Genomic DNA, 20950 nt, shown 5'->3' with positions numbered 1-20950 from the left:
AGTGGTGGTGGATCTAGATGTAGTCTCCACACATGAGCATAATTTGTCAATGCTTTAATGCATAAATCTGAACCGATCTCACGATCTTGCAGATCCACTCAGTCCCACAAATTTGGGTGCACAACGGTCTAGTCCGGATCCTCCTCAGCTCAACTAGATCCTTGACCAATCAATCCAAGCTGCCACCATGATCCGTAGCTCAAGAAACTGTCTCACAACTATGACTCACTCATCCACAACCTTTATCTCGCAGATCCAAGATTTCAGTGCCACAATCTTCCTTTACTGTGAAGGCGGAGGTCATGAACAAGAACCTTCAACCACAACACAACTGTCACCTCCGCTGCTACACCACCGCTTAAATCACGCTCTCTGACTGGGAGGCACACCACGAATCCGTCGAGCGCAGGTACATATCTGATCCACATACCCATAGGTGAGAAGGCAGGAACAAGATCGGCCTCAAACACTGCCTACCACGATGCTTCAATGCACACCAAAGACATCTTTGCTCCTCACTGGCACTGATCCGACGAATCTGACAACTCTGTTCCTAATTCACATTGATTTTCAGGCAGACTCACAACCACGACTGTCCACGCTCGACGCATGCAGTTGAGCCCTCCAAAGTTCATAGCGCCAAGGCTCCTCCACGTCATCCATTGGCCACGTAATTCGTTCCTTGAAGACATAGGTAACAGTGTGCATTTGTTGCCCTTACTCCCAGACCTCGTGTATCTCTGGAAAGAGGAAAAAAAAAGTTGTATGATCATCGATAATCGCAGGTTGCGAGTTCAATCGCTCTGGTCTGCAAAAATCCCAGAGAAATATGGATAGCATGGAAGAGTCAAGCTCGGAAAACCGTGGCTCCGTGAGGAGATCAGCTGAATCTGCCGCCCGGAATGTCTCGTAACACACTGTGTATAAGCACACCAGGAGCTCGAGCAGGCGGTCAAATGGTCAGTACTCCGTCCCCATCACGGAGCCAGTATAGTGACAGGTTCATTCCTAGCAGATCGGGATCGAACCTCAAAGGCTTCGCATTGCTGGATAAATCCTCGCCTTCTCCCTCCGCCGCAGGGAAATCCGGTGACGACCGAGAGGATGGGTCGGCAGAGGCTTATTCTTCACTGTTGAGGACGGAACTTTTTGGTCCCAACGCCGGCACTCTTTCTCCGGCCACGCCAGAGAAGGCTGCAGGTTACGGTTGCAGGGACTCGAAGAATTCCCCCATGAGCCCCAACAGGAATATTTTCAGATTCAAAGTTAACGCAGCCCCATCCTGCAGATCTGACCACCATGCAGTTGGTCAAACTCCATAAATGTGATTAGGCACCTTCATGCGAACAGTAACACACTATCCACCAGGCAGCATGTAAAATCTATCACACCACGGTTTTCCCTCAACAGATATTTAGATATGGATGGACAAACAAAACACTAAAAAAAAATACTCTTTTATTTCTTCAGCCCAGTAGGGGCCAAGCCCAGGAGGGGCCAGGCCCTCACAGGCTTTGATACCAAGATAAAATTACAGACACTCCATAATATATTCTATTAATTTGAATGAGGAAATTACACACATATTTATACAATCAATAGTCTCAAGATAGGAATGCTATCTTAGACGTACAGTAGTGTGGTTGAGAGAATCCAACCACACACTAAACTAGGAGAAACTATATTCTAGCTAATTCCTATTATGTAGGAACAAACTCCTCAAATAGAAAATTACAACCATAGACAAGTAGGAATTAATTATTTCTAACTTAACCAATCTATAGTTTACTACATAGTATAACCAATCTATTTCACGATGGATTGAATTTAGTAAAAACAACTCTATCTTGTATCAACATATATGCCCACCCATTCAATTCAACTATGTCCACTTATATATGCTAAAGAGTAATGTTCTCTTCTACAATCATTTTTCATGTTACAAGGAAAGAAACCGTCTTCGCTTCATAGATTATATGAAATCATAAAAAATAGTTGGCTCAAGTATCAGGGGTCTTTATAAAAAGATAGATGATTGCTATACATCTTCATGTTAAATAGTAGCAAAGATGAAGATTCAGTTTTCGATAGTAAATTGAATTAAATTTAGACTCCATTTCCTATTTCCTCTCAAATTTGAGTTCTTGACGGGTTAAATTTTATTCCATCCCGCACTGTCTCTCCCACCAGGGTGCATTGCATCCCTTCCTTGCTTTGGCTTAGGAATTTCGTCACCGTTTTCCGACCATCTTGGCCTTGTACCTCTGTAATGGGTAATGGGTTTGCAATTTGATATTTGCGTGACAGGAAAATGAGAATATCAGCTTTTGTAATATAATTTGTCTATGAAAATAATTTTTTTGGTTTAGCCAATTTGATATTTGCCTGACAGGAAAATGATAATATCAGCTTTTGTAATATAATTTGTCTATGAAAACAATTTTTCCAATATGAATACCATTTGATAACTGTGACTTGAATGGAGCAATTGTCTAGATTCATTTCCATGATTTTATAGTTAATTTTTATCCTAATAGAGGGATATTAACTCATAGATATCACAATAGAGGGATATTAACTAATAGATGTTAAGTGTCACAAGTATAAATTTTCTGTTTAAAAGTGAAATATAAAATTTCTTTAAAGTTTAAAATATTGAAGCATCAATAAATTTAAAAATATTAAACTCTACCCTTCAAATTCAAATGAATCTTTGTACATATCTCAGAAGGGTACACAATTTCATGGTTAATTTTTATCACAAGAGGCATATTAACCCACATATATTAAGTGTCACAAGTATAAATTTCTTTAAAATTTTGAAGCGTCAATAAATTTAAAAATATTAAACTCTTCCCTTCAATGTCAAATGAATCTATGTACATCTCTCATAATGGTACACTTTGAAGTGAGATTTGTCGACTCTATGTACATCTCTCATAAGGGTACACTTTGAAGTGAGATTCCAACCAAACTTTTGAATGCAATTTTATAAATAGATAAGGACAATGCGGGTAAAATTTGAAGTGAGATTTCAGCATAAAGAAACGAAGACAATCAGGTTTTTTTAAATAATTTTACAGCGTTTTCACTCCAAATGGACCTTTATGTGGCTAAGCATGCAGATTTCGTACTCGAGTGTGAATTTTCCACCTTTTGAACTTCAAGGTGGATCCAATAAATTTACAATATTTTACTAAAAATCAACCACTAAATAGGCAAAGATCCATGTAAAAACTTGCATTTACAGATTTCCAGATTCAGAAAGGAAATACCGTTTGAACTTCAAAGTGGATCCAATAAATTTACAATCTTTTACTAAAAATCAACCACTGAATAGGCAAAGATCCGTGTAAAAACTTGCATTTACAGATTTCCAGATTCAGAAAGGAAATATCAGGTGATTTAAATAGAATTATAACCGTGTAAAAACTTGCATTTACAGATTATTATAACAGTGTAAAAACTTGCATTTATAGATTTCCAGATTGAGAAAGAAAATATCATGTGATTTAAATAGAATTATAAATGTTTGGTAAATATGCAAACATTTCTACTACAGAATGGTAATATTTAGGCAGCTGCAATAAATTTACGAACTTTATTTCAAAATTACCAACAAAATTGGCCACAAGTTTGCAATAATTCGTGAACCAACTAAGAGTCAATCTTACATTACACAAAGATAAACATACGAATAGTAATTATTTACCATGAGTGTATTTCATGGAAAAGTAGTGAGAAGAGTCTGGAAGAGAACTGTGGCTTTGAGTTATTTGACTACCCATGGATCGCTGTCACTGAAACTGTTTTCATAGGTCAACCATTTGCATGAACTCAAAATACGTCCGCAACTTACATAACATTAACTAACCATAACTCACCATAACCAACCAACATTCACACGCTGATAACATTTCAATCGTCTAACACACAAGATCTAAATTCCCAAAAGGTGCGCAATTAAGTGTTGACTAAGCAAGTTTTTCTTAAAGGGAAATACTTTAGGGCGCAATTACAAGAAAATGTAAAGGAAAAAAAATTCATGAAGCTAGATTTAAAACCTCCTTTCAAACTTTGAAATGGTTGAAGTTATTAGTGTAAATGTTACTTTCGAGAACCAACATATCAATAACACATTCATAAAATATGAAGAAATTAAGAAAGATATTTAGCTAACAAAAGTTACCTTTCATGGACTTCATAATTGAAAGAAATTTTTACTTAAAATATTAATGAAAAATAATTGGAAAGAGGTTTCAAATTTCAAATCTTGGCTAAAGATGTTTTTGATATTAACTAAAAAAAGAAAATTGAAAGCACGATCATTGATATTGATTAAAATGAAGAAAAATAGGAAAGAAGTTGACCACCTTGAAAACGGAAAGTTGAGAAATAAAAAATAAGAAAAGAAAATAATTCAATCCTCAACTTAGCAATTATGAAATTAATACATTGAATAAATTAAAATAAAAACGGAAAGATAAGAAATAAAAAATAAGAAAAGATAATAATTCAATCCTCAACTTAGCAATTATGAAATTAATACATTGAATAAATTGAAATAATTTAGTTAATTATGAAATTAATACATTGAATAAATTGAAATAATTTAGTTACAATGCTTAGTGCATAAAAAAAAATAAGAAAAGAAAATAATTCATTCCTCAACTTAACAATTATGAAATTACTACATAAAAAATAAAAAATAAAAAAATAAAAAAAAATTCAATACTCAACCTTGTAATTATGAAATTAATACATTGAAAAAATTGAAATAATTTGGTTACAATGCTTAGTGCTTTCTTGCTTCATCCTGGTTTAGCTTATCATTACACAAAAGAAAAATAAAAAAACTAATATTTTATGAAGTATAAAAAATAAGAAAAAAAAATTCAATCCTCAACTTAGGAATTATGAATTATGAAATTAATACATTGAATAAATTGAAATAATTTGGTTACAACGGTGTGTTTTCTTGCTTCATCCTGACTTAGCTTATCATTACACATAAGAAAAAGAAAGTAACTAATATTTTATGAAGTTGCATTTGGTTACAATGTTTCCATGCTTCATCTCTACCATCATTGCACAAAAAGAGAACAAGGTAACGAATATTTTATTAATTTGCATTATGCATCAAAGAGAAAAGAAACGTTTATTTAATTTTTTTTACTTGTAACTATTATAGAGAAATGTATTTATAAACGGTATCCAAACAAAATTATGTATAACTATCTTAAAGAAAATAAAAAATATATATTTAAAACTATTAAGATTTGAAATTCCAAACCTGGTCGAGTCCTTTCTTATATGCTCACTAATATCGAAATGGTATGTTCACGCGGTACATCAAAAAAATCTAGGGAGCTTATGTTTATGCGTTACAACTTTTTTTGAAGTGTAGCAGTGAACACTCTCCAAGATCCCACATCCCTTTTCGATGTAGTTCCAAAGTCAAAAAATCTAGGGAGCTTATGTTTATGCGTTACAACTTTTTTTGAAGTGTAGGAGCGAACACTCTCCAAGATCCCACATCCCCTTTCGATGTAGTTCCAAAGTCTGACAGAGCTCTGTTGCTCCGTAAGTCCAGTTACATAAATGAGAAAACTCTTCCAAAATGGAAAACTACAATTTCATAGTGGTTTAAGTGACTCCCTTGTTTCTTTAGTTACATAGACACATTATCTATATTTTCTCGTCGTCGCTCACTTAAAACCCACTGCCCATCATGAAATAGCCTGTCCACACACCATTAGCACATGGATTAGGTTCATCATTCAGTATGGTGTAACGTCCCCACACATGAATAAATAAATAAATTCTTTTACTTAAATTATTGTGTGTAAATAATTTAATCGTGGCTCTTAGGAATACACTGCATACATGGTATATAACCCCTATGAATACATTGCAAACATCGTAAATATATATAAATATTTGTTTGGATTACGTTAAATGTTTATCCACATTGTAACGCTATTCCAAAGTCCGTTGGAAAATTAAATAACTGGGCATGACTATGGTGTACGGTAACAATAACCTAGGTTTTTTGAAGCATCAGAACCTGCTCCACTTCACACCACGTGACAGACACTCACCTTGGGATCCATGAAAGATCCACAATAGATGGAAGCTTTGGGATTACCCCCAGATCAACGGTCAGGATCTAGGGCGACTGTTTGGATGGTGGAGATGCGGGGTAGGGCGTTAGAGAGTAACTGCCTCCCCCTAGCTGGTCACCCAAACCCTCATTCTCATCCTCTGCCACTGTAAATTGTTGCTCTGCAACTTTGCCAGGGTTTAGTGGTTTCTCTTCAGGGTTTTTACTCATTCTAGTTTACTTTTACGGTTCGAAACTTTGGTGAGAAAGACAATAGCGCTCATAGAACTCACAGCAAGCCCTTATCCACTCGGTGAGCTCCATTTATCCTCTGCTCTTCATGCACAGTTCGGTATAGTCGGTATCTCTGACGTAACATCATGGGCTTTGTGGATAAGAAGGGAGGAAGTCGGGTGTTCCCTTGGCCGCAAGCTCCTGTGCCTTCACTCGGCTCATCTTTCGCCCACGGTGATTTGTACAGGTGAGTTGTGGCTTAAGCATTGATGTAATTCCTTCATTATACATTCAGGATCTGTGTTTTTATTGTTTGATATTAATTTGCTGCTCCTCCGTGCAGGTGGAACTATCTTACCAGTACCCATCTATCGAAACGGGCACGAATGGGTCACCACTACTCTAGCATTGCGCTTATCTCCATGCAGACTCCCAGGTGTGGTCATTCTTGAGACTGCGTGACGAGGGTTTTTAAATTAAGGTTTTTGTTTGTATTTTTGTAAATCCCTGAAGGGTTATATGGTAGCCAGAGCCTGTGTATGTAGAAAGACACTCCATTTTATGGAAAGCCCATAAGCTTGATTTCTAGTCTTCTGGGTTACTAAACAACCTTATATGGCCTGCATTCATTCTATAGAAATTTTAATCTTGTTTCTTAAATCTCAAACTCTATCGAGGAAACTTATTTCAATCTTTCACTGAATGTTTTGTTTTTTTTTGTAAGAAACTGTGCCAACCCTGTCGGTGAACTCTTTTAAATGGTTAATTCTTAATTTTGTTATTATTGTTCTCCCGTTAATTAGATAGTTTTCACTTAGTAATGTCAATTTTCTTAGAAGAATTCTGTGTATTTTCATGTGCTTAAATTACAGTTACTATGCACGTCTATATGCTTATAGTTTTGTTCTTACGATGGCACTTAAGCCCCTCTGAGAATAGGGATTGTTCCCAGATGTTGTTTCGACAACTGGTCTGGAACCAACCCAACCAACCCCAAACTCCGATCGGGTATACCAAGCTTCTATTTTTATTTTTTTCAATACGTATATAAATACGGTATTACACAGCTAGCATTCTACATTCTGACACTTTGTGCATAATTTGCTTATCAAGTTTTTTAACACTGCTATGTTTATTGGTATTATCTTGTTTATTGGTATTATCTGGTTATTAGTTTCTCAGCAAGCAGTGCAGTCGTATAGATATGTTATCCATCATGACTTGCTGTTAGAATATCTAGTACCAAGATTCTATTTTTATTTTTTCAATAATAAGGTATTACAAAGCTAACATTCTACATTCTGACACTTCGTGCATAATTTGTTTATCAAGTTTTTTAACACTGCTTTGTGCTCTGTTTATTGGTATTATCTGGTTATTAGTTTCTCAGCAAGCAGCGCAGTCGTATAGATAGGTTATCCATCATGACGTGCGTAGTTGTATAGATAAGTTATCCATCATGACCTGCTGTTAGAATATCCAGTTTTGTGTTTTACCTATAATATTCGACTTCTACAAGAAAAATCACACTCTATGATTTTTGTCTATAATCATTTTAATGCTATTTTCTTCTCATAACAATTACAGAGTCATGTAATTTCTACAGGAAATTAACATAGTTTTGCCATGTATTTTTGTCCATAAAATTTTATTGTTATTTTCTTCAGAAATATAACACAATCATGCAATTCCTACAGGAAATTAACACAGATTTTCTCTATTTACTTATAAATCTATTGTTCTTAAACTTGCTAGCAGAAGTACGAAGTTACAAGGACTTCATAACAATTACAGAGTCATGTAATTTCTACAGGAAATTAACACAGTTTTGCCATGTATTTTTGTCCATAAAATTTTACTGTTATTTTCTTCAGAAATATAACACATTCATGCAATTCCTACAGGAAATTAACAAGATTTTCTCTATTTACTTGTAAATCTATTGTTCTTAAACTTGCTAGCAGAAGTAGGAAGTTACAAGGATTTCATAACAATTACAGTCATGTAATTTCTATAGGAAATTAACACAGTTTTGCCATGTATTTTTGTCCATAAAATTTTACTGTTATTTTCTTCAGAAATATAACACATTCATGCAATTCCTATAGGAAATTAACACATATTTTCTCTATTTACTTATAAATCTATTGTTCTTAAACTTGCTAGCAGAAGTACGAAGTTACAAGGACTTATCTGTTCTCGAAGTGGTCCACCACAAGATTACAGAAAGGAGGATTCTCCTCCCAACCTAAGAGAACCAGACTCACAACTGGTACTTCCCCGAGCCAAATATGTGCTCAAAACAACGAGACTTACTTGTCTTCATGTTTTCCTCAAATCTGGTTTTCCTCTTCATGTCGTGTAGACTCTACAAAACCAAAATAGCAATGCCCCCCTTTCCTCTCTTTTTGCCTCACATTTATTTATTTATATATCATAATTTCCAATGAGTCTTTTACTGTAGTAAAAATAAAATTACTACGAATTATCCACATATCCAGAGTGTAATGACAGCAACATCCTACACACACAGCAACAGTAATTAATTACTCGTGTTTAATATTAAATAACCTTGATCGATAGATTGAAAGACTGGCGAGAATGGCACTGAACATCGCAGTGGCGCGGAGGCTAGCGGACGTTGCAGGTTTTTGGGAGGTATGTTGTCCTCTTCTCCATCTAACTCGAAATATGTAACGTTGGCAACTAACATAACCCTAACTAACTATAACTCACCCTAACCAATCAACATTCGCATGGGACGGCTGATAATATTTCAATCGTCTAACACACAAGATCGAAGGTCTCATCAAAAGGAAAAAACTTACGACATAATTAATTAAATTATTAGTATATTGACAAATGTGCTTATTTCAAAATAGATAAAGTTATTGATAATTATTAGATAAATAGTAGAGATTTAACCTCTATAAAATATTTTAAAATATTCATAAATTGATGTTTAAATTTGTTATGCTCTTTTAATTAATTTATTTCAAATTAATTAAATTAAAAAATTATCATATCAATATATTAGGTATTGAAAAACTATAATATTGAAAGAAAAACTATTTACAAATTAAAAAAATTCATAATAAAATAAATAGATATCCATAAGTAAAAATATTATTTTATATATATATATATTTCACTTATATATTAATTCTTTTATAATTTAAAATAAAATTATAACTTAATTAATTTTTAAATCTTTTAAATCAAAAATACCATTTAATAACATTAAAAATATATTCAATAACATAAATATTATAATAATAAAAATTTACTCATTTTATTACGATAAATTAAAAAAAATATTAATTCAAAGAAAGAGTAAAGTTAAAATACTTCAACCATACAACCTAAATGCCACAAGGTCTGTCTATATTCATGTCGGTGATGTATCCCATAATAAATTGGAGGGACATCACCATGCATACATGTGGCGCACAAGTCCATGAATACAATCCTTTCACGGGTGAAATGGCCACATAGGCAGAAGTATAACTTCATATTTAACTCTACTATATTATCTACATTGAAGAAGATCTTTCCATGGATGATGGTAGAGGTTTTCCAGGCGCAGTAGTAGAATGGAAAGGCAGCGGAGGATTGCTCACATCACCTCCATTTCCTTCTAACATTTGTACAACTCTGCTCATACATGGACGATCTCTAGAGTTGTATTGAATGCACCACAATCCAACTTTAGTCAATGTTATCGCTCTCTCTTCATCTTCCCCTTGAATTTCCCCTTCTCTTCCTCCTCCCAGTCTCATCCCCAACTCCTCACTCTCAAGCATCTTGAAAGCCCACTCAGGAAAGTACAAGCGACTGGAACGGCTCACATGCACATCCAGATTCTTTCTACCCCCAACCATCTCAAGCAGTAGCATGCCGAAACTATACACATCTGATTTGTCAGTAACAGGGCCTATATGTCTATCACATACCTCTGGGGCAACATATCCCGGCGTCCCTCTTATGGCCGTCAGTGAAATGTGGTCGTCTTCCTTCCCACAAAGTTTTGCGAGACCGAAATCAGAAACTTTTGGTGTGAACTCTGCATCCAGCAATATGTTGTGAGGTTTGATGTCGAAGTGTATGATGCGCTTCTCGCAATCTTGGTGTAAATACGCAATTCCACGAGCTACACCCAAAGCTATTGAATACAATTGTTCCCACCTCAAGATTTGCCCCTCCTTCTTTCCAACAAATATAAACTTGTCCAGGGATCCATTAGCCATGAACTCATATACCAGTGCGCTTGTAAAGCTTTCAAAGCAATACCCCAACAGACGAACCAAATTGACGTGATGGACCCGCCCAATGGTGGCCACTTCGTTCATGAATTGGTAACTATCGCTGGGCCTATGGCGATCAAGAAGCTTAACAGCCACTAGAACGCCGTTCCGAAGTTTTCCTTTAAACACCACACCAAAGCCTCCTTCTCCCAATTTTTCTGCAAAGTTGTTTGTGATCTTCTTGAGTTCAGATTGTGAATATCGAATTGGCATTTGATAAGCGTATTCCTTTAGGAATGTCTCCACCTTTGAAATGCAGCTACGAGGAGGAGGAGGAGATTGTTTTATTTTCTTATGATAAAACGTGAACAGTATCGCTGTTGCTATCAGCGCAACTCCTCCCAAGGAGAGACCTGCGGTGGAATGAAGAGATTGATATCTGTTGGGTATTTTTGATGGAAAAAATACCAAAAACCAAGATTCAAACACACAGAGGCAATGCTCTGTTTTACTTTACTCCAGGGTCTTTTGTGCACAGAGAAGCTTAAAAAAAAATTTCACTGAGGAACAGAGTATTTCACCATCATAAAAACATTTCTATTAAAAAAAACTGATACAAACTTCATCCTCTTTTACTGAGAGGGATTTACCACTGTAAAATCCTTTTTATATTCACTGCTGTGAAAAACAACTTACTGCTGTAATAAAATTTACATATGCATTCAAAGATGCGCTCCACCATTTTCTTTATACACTGCTGTGTAAAACCACACATGGTTTTTCTTACACCTCTGTTTTACAAAAATGCCACTCAACACATTACAACCCTGTTCTTGTCTTTTTACACACTGCTGTGTGTTTCACCTTTTACTGCACCATCATCCTTTTACGCTGCTGTGAATACATCTCTATATTTCCTCCCGTGTGCCATACACATAATAATAAGTCAACACACAAACATGAACATATTACATACGATTTTTGTATTTTTTAATACATGCCGTAAAAACAACATAGACATCTATTAAAACATGCCCATACCTATGTTTAAATGCACCATACCTTGACATAAAAAAACTTACGTGCTCTACATAAGAAACTTCAATTTTCTACCTACCACTATGACGTTTCTTTAATTTAAAACGCATGGTCAACCAAAACTTAGATTTACTCCACGCAATGAAATTAATATTTGCCGTATGCAGGTTTGGAGCAGCTTCGGACAATCAACGGATGAAAAAGGTGGAGCAGATCCGACGGTGGATAACGATATCGGAAGGCACTTTGTTGCAGAGCTTTACCACCCGAGAAAATTACGTTGGCTTACGTCAGGGGTGAACCACGCGTCAGCTCCAAAATTTCTCGGGTTCAAACATACGGAAAATCCCTTTGACGGAAAGCGACCCGAGAACTCTCCGGCGGGTTTGTTGACCGGTTTCTGGCAATGTTTCCAGCTGCGTTGAAATTACATTTTCAACACTCCCCTTTAATTTCAACAGCTGGGCATTCAGTCATACCAAGACACTTTCTCAAAAATTCAAAGCTCTTCTGATCAAGTGGTTTTGTCAAGATGTCTGCAACCTGTTCTTGAGACTTGCAATGTTCTAGGACAATTTCTCCATTGTTCACCAATTCTCTGATGTAGTGAAACCTTGTATCAATGTGTTTCGTTCTCTTATGAAACACTGAATTCTTTGACAACACAATAGCTGAGCTATTGTCACAAAAGATCACTGTCGCTTTTGCCTTCTCTTGGCCTAAGCTTCTCAACATTCTTCTCATCCAAACTGCTTGACATGCTGCTGCTGTAGCTGCCACATATTCAGCCTCTGCTGTAGACAATGCTACAACGGACTGCTTCTTAGAAGCCCATGAAATGGCTCCTGAACCCATATTAAAAACATAACCGGAAGTGCTCTTCCGATCATCTACACTTCCAGCCCAATCACTGTCAGTGTATCCAACCAAATCTGAATGTTCTGAGGCATGATATAAAATTCCAAACATTTTGGTACCTTTGACATACCTCAAAATTCTCTTTGCTGCCTGCCAATGTGCCTCCTTTGGCCTCTCCATGAATCTGGAAATTAAACTAACAGCATACATAATGTCAGGCCTAGTAGCTGTTAAATACATAAGGCTGCCTACAATACTCTTGTACAAACTAGGATCAAAATCCTTGCTGCTGTCCTCTCTGCTGAGTTTTAATCCCATTACTGTGGGAGTGATGGCTGCCTTGCATTCTTGCATGTTAAATCTGCCCAATACTTGATTTACATATCTTGCTTGAGATATAAAAATTCCTTTTTCATTTTGATCTACTTCTATGCCTAAGAAGTATCTCAACAAACCCATGTCAGTCATTTCAAATTCATCCTTCATGACTGATTTAAAGTTCTCAATAAGATAAGTATCATTTCCAGTGAAAATAACATTATCTACATACAAGACAACAATTAAAATTTTACCATCCTTTTCCTTGATGTAGACTGTGGGTTCTCCTTCACATTTGTCGAATTCATTATCCAATAGATATGAATCTATCCTGCTGTACCATGCTCTTGGCGCTTGCTTTAGCCCATAAAGAGCTTTCTTCAATTTGCACACTTTGTGCTCTTCACCTTTCTTCTCATATCCGAGAGGCTGTTCCACATAAACCTCTTCCTTTAACACTCCATTTAGGAACGCTGACTTCACGTCCATTTGGTAGACTTTCCATTTGTTTTGTGCTTCTATGGACAACACTGCTCTCATGGTTTCCATTCTTGCAACCGGTGCGAAAGTCTCCTCATAATCTCTCCCATATTGCTGCTTGTACCCTTTGACAACCAGCCTTGCCTTGTGCCTTTCTATCTTGCCTTCAGCATTGCTCTTGGTCTTATAGACCCATTTCACTCCAATGACTTCTTTGTCTTTTGGTAGCTCAACCAAATCCCATGTTTTGTTTCTCTCTATGGCATTCATCTCCTCATCCATAGCTTCTATCCATTTCCTATCTTTAATTGCATCTTCGAAATGAATAGGATCATCAACATGACAATACAAGGCAAATAAGGAATTCATTCCTTCATCATAAATGTCACTTAGATTTCTAAATTTCTTACCTCTTTCACTTGGTGTGCAAGTGCTTGAAGATGCACTTGAATTTCCTCCTTGTGGTGTGCTTGGAGAAGCACTTTCATTTGTCCTCAATGGTGTCCCTTGCTGTCCTTGTGTTGGCGCTGCTGTTTGGGGATGCATTTCAGCCACCTCCTCTTCATCTTCATCATGAGACAAACAGTTTTTGACATTCACTGTTTTCTCTATGCTTCCATCCCAAGCTTCCTCTTCAATGAATTGAACATCCCTGCTTACAAAAAATTTCTTGGTAGATGGGATATACAACCTGTAGGCTTTGGATTCCTCACTGTATCCAATGAATAGACATTTCTCCCCTTTGCTGTCCAACTTCCTCCTTAGCTGATCTGGAATGTGTGCATAGGCCACACATCCAAAAACTCTCAAGTGGGTGACACCTTGCTTTCTCCCACTCCATGCTTCTTCTGGCACCTTGTTCATCACTGCTTTTGTAGGACACCTGTTCAAAATATACACTGCACAATTTACAGCTTCAGCCCAATACTCATTTGGCAAATGCTTTGCCTTCAACATGCTCCTTGCCATCTCCATGATGGTTCTGTTTTTCCTTTCAGCAACTCCATTTTGCTGCGGAGTGTACCGAGTTGTGAACTGTTTATGTATTCCATTTTCTCTACAAAACTTTAGGAATTCATTTGAGATATACTCACCTCCTCTATCAGTTCTCAATACTTTTATGTGCAGCCCACTTTGGTTCTCCACAAGTGCTTTGAAATTTTGGAATTTCTCAAAGACTTCACTTTTGTTCTTGAGGAAATATATCCAAGTCTTTCTTGTAAAATCATCAATGAATGTCAAGAAATATAGGCTGCCAGCTAATGATGGAGCTTGCATTGGTCCACACAAATCTGAGTGGATAATCTCTAAGGGTGTCTTTGCCCTTATGCTTTTCCCTGATGGAAAACTTTCTCTGTGTTGTTTTCCCAAAATGCAGCCTTCACATAGGCTGTCCGGTTTCTCTATCAATGGTAATCCTCTTACGATTCCTTTTCTGCTCAACAAATTTAGACCTCCAAAATTGAGATGCCCAAATCTCAAGTGCCACAACCAATTTTCATCCTTTGGCACGCTTTGGAAGGCTTCTTGGGTGACTGCTGCCATTTCCTTCTTGTTCTTCAAGTCTGCCTTGATCCGGAGAGGGAACATCCTGTTCCTTGTCATCTTCACTTCAACAATGCATCTTTTGCTGGGTGCTATATCCATGATGGTGCATACATCATTTTTAAAGAAAACATTGTACCCCTTATGGACAAGCTGTCCAATACTCAAGAGGTTACATCTCATTCCAGGGACATAGTAGACATCTGCTATGGTTTTCCTTTCTCCTTGCTTTGTAAATATTTTTACCTCTCCTTTTCCCATAACAGAGACTTTGCTATCAGTTCCTAGTGTGACTTCTGATTTCACATTTTTATCTAGGGCAGAAAAGAAGGCTATGTTTCCTGTCATATGGTTGCTGCAACCTGAGTCTAAAAACCATATGTCCTCATTGTTTGTTTCAGCCATGTTACATGCTAACAACACATTATTTTGACTGCTGTTTTCTCTTGTAACATTTGCATTTTGTCTACTGTTCATATCATGCTGTTTCTTTCTACAATCACTTGCATAATGTCCATACTTTTTGCAATAATAGCATTGAACATTAGATTTATCATACCTTTGTCCTTGAGCATGATGTTGTTCTCTTTGTTGGCTGCTGCCTTGGCCTTGGTTCTGATTTGTATTGCTGCCTCTTCCTTGTGCATTTGCTGGGCTGTTCCTTCCACCTCTGTTCTGGCTTCTGCCTCTTCCTCTTTTGTTTCCTCTGCCTTGACCTCTTTCTCTTCCAAAGGACATCTGGGTCTTGAAGGTTTGCTCTAGAGATGAGTTTTCATTCCTACTCAACCTCTGTTCATGTGTTATCAGTGATGCATGTAGCTCATCAACTGAATAGTTTGAGAGATCCTTTGTCTCTTCAATGGTGGTGACTATGGCATCAAACCTTGAGGGTAAGACCCTCAATATTTTCTCCACAATCCTCCTATCTTCAATGGTTTCTCCATGAGTTCTCATTTGTGTGATTACACCAATCACATGAGTGAAGAATGAGTCAATGTTATCTGACTCCTTCATATTCAAGTTCTCAAAATCTTTTCTCAGCAATTGTAGTTTTGCTGTCTTCACTCTCTCCATGCCTTGATAGGCTGTCTTGAGGGTTTGCCATGCTTCATTTGCTGTCTTAGCTGCTGCTAATCTTGGAAACACACTCTGGTCTACTGCTAGATACAACAGCATACGGGCTTTTGAATCCTTCTTCCTATTGCTCTTCAACTGATCTCTCTCTCCTTGAGTTAGTGCATTGAACTCATTTTCATCTGCTACTTCCTCAAAACCATGTTCAACTATTTCCCATAAATCTTGAGAGGCAAACAGGGCTGTCATGGTTATTGCCCAATAGTCATAGTTCTTCCCATTAAACTGTGGGAGCTGGGTGTTAAACATACCCATACCAGTGCTTGTGCTGGCCATTCCTTGCATTCTGATCTATGCCTCTGAATCCTTGACTGTATGTTTAAAAACAACTGACTGTTTCTTCAGCAACACAAAAAAACTTGTGAAATACCTGAATCCTTTGTTGACTGAGTCTTCTGTCTGCCTGAGAAGTTTTGCTGCAGCAACAACCTTCTCCTTTGAGCTTCTTTGTCACCTTCAAAGAGCCTAAGCCTGCTCTGATACCACTGTTGGGTATTTTTGATGGAAAAAATACCAAAAACCAAGATTCAAACACACAGAGGCAATGCTCTGTTTTACTTTACTCCAGGGTCTTTTGTGCACAGAGAAGCTTAAAAAAAAATTTCACTGAGGAACAGAGTATTTCACCATCATAAAAACATTTCTATTAAAAAAAACTGATACAAACTTCATCCTCTTTTACTGAGAGGGATTTACCACTGTAAAATCCTTTTTATATTCACTGCTGTGAAAAACAACTTACTGCTGTAATAAAATTTACATATGCATTCAAAGATGCGCTCCACCATTTTCTTTATACACTTCTATGTAAAACCACACATGGTTTTTCTTACACCTCTGTTTTACAAAAATGCCACTCAACACATTACAACCCTGTTCTTGTCTTTTTACACACTGCTGTGTGTTTCACCTTTTACTGCACCATCATCCTTTTACGCTGCTGTGAATACATCTCTATATTTCCTCCCGTGTGCCATACACATAATAATAAGTCAACACACAAACATGAACATATTACATACGATTTTTGTATTTTTTAATACATGCCGTAAAAACAACATAGACATCTATTAAAACGTGCCCATACCTATGTTTAAATGCACCATACCTTGACATAAAAAAACTTACGTGCTCTACATAAGAAACTTCAATTTTCTACCTACCACTATGACGTTTCATTAATTTAAAACGCATGGTCAACCAAAACTTAGATTTACTCCACGCAATGAAATTAATATTTGCCGTATGCAGGTTTGGAGCAGCTTCGGACAATCAACGGATGAAAAAGGTGGAGCAGATCCGACGGTGGATAACGATATCGGAAGGCACTTTGTTGCAGAGCTTTACCACCCGAGAAAATTACGTTGGCTTACGTCAGGGGTGAACCACGCGTCAGCTCCAAAATTTCTCGGGTTCAAACATACGGAAAATCCCTTTGACGGAAAGCGACCCGAGAACTCTCTGGCGGGTTTGTTGACCGGTTTCTGGAAATGTTTCCAGCTGCGTTGAAATTACATTTTCAACAATATCAATATGAAAACAACATAGGAATTCAGGGTGACGTTAAATCGGAGAAGATATCGAATACTAGGATGAAATCAGTTTTACCTATTACAATGGCGGACCTGTTTATCCGACCTGCAACGTAGCATAACAACTATTAATTCATAGAAACGCTCAACTGTTTTTGCGTAGTTGACACATCGGGAAACACACATTCATTGCCAGATTCAAGGATAGCGGTACTGCTAATGGAGCATTTAATTCATTTAACGTTAAATCGGAGATACTAATTTGGAAGAAACTATATTTACCTCCTTTACTGGCAGACGACTTTCGATTATCTGTGTGGCCGTCATCAGGATCATGTGGAGGACCTACAAGGATCCACAGTTTTTGGTAAGAGAATACATAGTTGACAAAACGGGAAACCCATACACATATATCCAAATGAAGGAAGAATTTATACTGCGTATAGAATTCGAAAATTGAACTTTGTAATTAATATAATATTGATAGAATTCGAAAATTGAACTTTGTAATTAATATAATATTGATAGAATTCAGAAATAGAACTTTGTAATTAAATTTGTAGAAGGCGTACAGGAAACGTACCATGCGGGTTGGGGGGGCATATTGCTGGATATGTTGTACCATCGGGACTATAGCAAAGAAATTGTGCTGAAATGTTATAACCACAACGCCCGCCACTTTCCAAACAAGAATCACAGCATTGATTTCTGTACTGGTCGACCCACCATGTTACCTCAAAACCCTGCTGCAGTATAGTCTGATTAACAATCCTCTCTCTCTCTCGAGAGGGGTAATTCTTATTAATTGGTACTTGAAGATGAATCTGACAGAAGTCTGCCCCGTCTTCTGGTTTCTTAATATTGTAATACCAAACATCACCACATAACAGAAGGGATCTTAATTGAGACATTTCCTCATTGCTTGTATTGCACTGCCTTGAAAGTGTGAGATTGGTGTATGTTTCGGCGCTGATACGAAAATGAGAGCCGGGCGACCAGAGTTGAGAGTATTTACCCGAAAGATTGCATTTACTCCCAGACAGATTGTCGTTAACAATGATCATGCGAGTGTCGAAAAAAAAGAGATCCAATATGCGATATTTCTCTCCACTGATATTGAGCATAGGATGGCCGCTGTGGTCATCACAGTCAAGAAGCTGAAACTTAGGGTCACCGCATCCGCTGCCATTTCGCTCAAAAGGATAACTTAAGTTAAAATCCCCACATCTAAATGAATCCTGACTACAATTCCTGTATTGACTGCCAAGACATGATGTTGTGGAACAGAGCAGGAGGAGAAGAGAAAATGCAACAAGGCAAAGATGAACGATGAGAGGCATCGAATTGGGAAGGAGGAAAACAAATATTCTCATGATCTGCACCGCTAACTTAGTGGCGATTTCAAGATTAACAGAGGAGGCAAATGACAATAAACGTTTTCTGCAAATAAATTAAGAAGATGAAGGAGAGGGAAGTACGTCAGAGACCGGACGTGAGATCAACGGTATGAAATTACGGTGCAGAAGACTGCACAATCAACACACGCTAATTAGACTCTGCTTGACTTCTAAGAATTTTAAGTTTCATTCTGAAAGTGCACCAACGTTGGCGACTTCTCGCATCGGTCCACTGATATGTGTGGCGGGGAGTAAGTCGAGAAACTTCTTACAATGACTAATATCCAGATGTCTTTTCCATCCAGATGACTAATATGCGGATACCTTTTCCATCATACATCAATCTTCATATTTTCCGGTCAAATTCGTGTTGTAACTTGATTTTTGATGCGACCTTCATATCTTTGGCGTGACCATGGGGAGAAGATATAGCGATCTCTTACGTTCCAGGATACTTCCACCTATTCTCTTTTAGGTACCTTGGCCTTCATACCTATGTCACAAGTTTCCACTTGTACGCATTCCTATTGACTTGGGTTTATCCATGACTTCAACGTTAAAGAACGGACGTTTCGCAAATTTGGTGGATCAACCTATTTTGTTTACTAGGTATTTTTGAGAATAGTATAATTTCATGGCTTTTTAGATATGGTTTGTTTTTATTTAGTGTAGTTTCAGAAGAACATTTTAATTAGTGTAGTTATATAAATTAAATTGTTGATAAATATTGAAAGGGATTAATCTATAATAAATATCAAAATGTTAATTTTATAGGTTAATATTATGGCTATCACATACTCAAAAAACCTCAACTCATTTTATATTATTATAGATTCATCTTAAATATGGATCTAATATGAGTGGAGAGGGATCCAATTTCTTCACGTCTAAATAACTTAACTCATTTTATAGCAATATAGATTCATCTTAAATATAGATCTAACATGAGCCGAGAGGGATTCAATTTCTTCACGTGTCAATTTTTTTATGAGTAGACATTATTTAAATGTTTTGTATAATTATTTAATTTTTTTAATTTTTAGATTTTAATTTTTATTTTTATTTTGACCAAGATGAGCAAAATTTCAACTTTGATGACGGACGGACTTACACATCATACTGGGCTATAGGATGAGCCTTTCTGCTTAATGCCATTTTTTAAATTAATGAATTTAATTAAAAGGGAAAAAAAACCTAACTACATTGGAAATGAATCCTAGCCTTTAATTTGTGCATACTACTAAGAATATTATAAAATATTCTATGGAGGTTAAATTCCTACCATCCACTTAATAATTATTGCTAGGACATCCCTATTGACATAAATATATCTTAATTTTATAAAAATAAAGATATATTTAAGATATATAAAAATAAATCCACTTCCATTCTTTCCTAAAACAACAATGAAATTATAATATTGTATTTCTAAAGCATCATGTAAACAACAATGAAATTATATTGTATTTCTAAAGCATCATGTAAACAACAATGAAATTATATTATTGTATTTCTAAAGGATCATGTAAATAAATTATTTTAATTCACCAAAAAGGTCACAAGTTCAAATCCAAATAAGGATAGAGTATGTATAACTTTGTATTAGCATGTAGAATTAAAAACCATAAATAATTTTTGCTAGTTTTTTTTTCATAGGAAAATCTGGGCCGAAGGGAATCTTTTAAAGCCCGTCGGCCAGACTAGCAGGGCCTAACCCCAAGGGCGTCAAGGAGAATTGACCTTGTGACCTCCCGATTGGCGAGGTACTTAACAACAGGGACTCGACCAGTTGAGCTAACCCTTGGGGTTAAATAATTTTCGCTAGTTACTTAGTAATATAATGAGCTTACTTTCTAGTGTGGGTTTTTCTTCCCAAAGAACTTCCCCATGAACTCATTGTTTAATGGTTGTAGATTTTTGTATTCATTATTACAATTATGTTTATTTAGTGTTTTACACATTCTTTTCTCATTCATTAGTGTAGAAAGTGTATTCCAAACCTTTTCTTTCTTTCAATTAATATCATAGCATGATCACCTTGGATCCAAGGTGTTAGGGACAAAGTTG

At 36.5% G+C, this 20950-nt stretch overlaps 1 pseudogene across 1 annotated transcript; it reads right to left on the bottom strand.

The window, feature by feature from the left end:
* Positions 1-9813: 9813 nt before the first annotated feature.
* Positions 9814-17636, bottom strand: LOC149174501 (rust resistance kinase Lr10 pseudogene; annotated as a pseudogene). The gene is made up of 2 exons (XR_016258493.1): positions 17563-17636; positions 9814-10994 (listed from the first exon to the last, which is right to left on the bottom strand). The product of XR_016258493.1 is annotated as a rust resistance kinase Lr10 pseudogene (transcript).
* Positions 17637-20950: the final 3314 nt, after the last annotated feature.

Source organism: Pinus tabuliformis, chromosome 4_1 (assembly GCF_031772625.1).
Source record: "Pinus tabuliformis cultivar Carrire ecotype Pingquan chromosome 4_1, CPIR1, whole genome shotgun sequence".
NCBI lineage: Eukaryota > Viridiplantae > Streptophyta > Pinopsida > Pinales > Pinaceae > Pinus > Pinus tabuliformis.
The sequence above is the reverse complement of the archived record's forward strand: the minus strand, read 5'-3'. Positions and strand labels throughout refer to the sequence as shown.